The sequence below is a fragment of the Rhinopithecus roxellana genome, chromosome 4, assembly GCF_007565055.1.
Source record: "Rhinopithecus roxellana isolate Shanxi Qingling chromosome 4, ASM756505v1, whole genome shotgun sequence".
Lineage (NCBI taxonomy): Eukaryota > Metazoa > Chordata > Mammalia > Primates > Cercopithecidae > Rhinopithecus > Rhinopithecus roxellana.
In genome coordinates, this window is record NC_044552.1 from 50,985,600 (window position 1) to 50,986,396 (window position 797).

At 41.8% G+C, this 797-nt stretch overlaps 1 non-coding gene across 1 annotated transcript; it reads right to left on the minus strand.

Annotated features, from left to right (window-relative positions):
* Window positions 1-360: 360 nt before the first annotated feature.
* Window positions 361-524, minus strand: LOC115897229. The gene has a single exon (XR_004057146.1). It is a non-coding gene; the product is annotated as a U1 spliceosomal RNA (small nuclear RNA).
* Window positions 525-797: the final 273 nt, after the last annotated feature.

Consider the following 797-nt stretch of genomic DNA (forward strand, 5'->3'; position numbering starts at 1 on the left):
CATCTGAGAATATCTTTGGTCTCCAGATCTAAGCCATTATCTTCACATTTTCAGGAAGAATAGATTCTTGAGGGTAGTGGAGCTCTCTTGGGCATTTCTGGTCAAAAACATATAGTTTCATCTTCTTTTCTCTATAGGAGAATTTCACTCAATATAATTAAGATTTCTCCCTTGTCAACAGCTACAGGGTCCAGCATCCCTGTCACTCTCCAAGCCTTCCCGGAATCTCTGGTCAAAGGTCTTAGGGCAGGGCAGTCTTCTCCTAGCACAGCTTCTTCAAGCACTCTCAGAACTCGGTCTTGTCTTGTCTTTTCTTTTCTTTTCTTTTCTTTTCTTTTCTTTCTTTCTTTTTTTTTTTTCCGGGGGAAAGGGTGAACACAGTCCCCCATTACCACAAATTATGCAGTCAAGTTTCCCACATTTGGGGAAATCGCAGGGGTCAGCACATCCGGAGGGCAATGGATAAGCCTCACCCTGGGAAAACCACCTTCATGATCATGGTATCTCCCCTGGCAGGTAAATATAGAGCTTGGTCTTTTCTTCTCTGGTCCTGGTGCATCTTTGCAGGAAGCAAAGAAGCTGGGTGCAATTTTCCTTCTCAGCAGCTCGAGTGTCCTAGTCCAAGTGCTGATTGTCACTATTATGAATCAAGTTATAGGCAATCTCAGAATCAGATAACATTGTCATCTGGCTATATTTTAAAATATGGTTTGAGGGTGTGTCTAACTCCTGTCAATGCTTGATAAAAGTAAATTCTTCATTTATGAATCTTGAATTTCAGTCTAGGTGTGAAACTG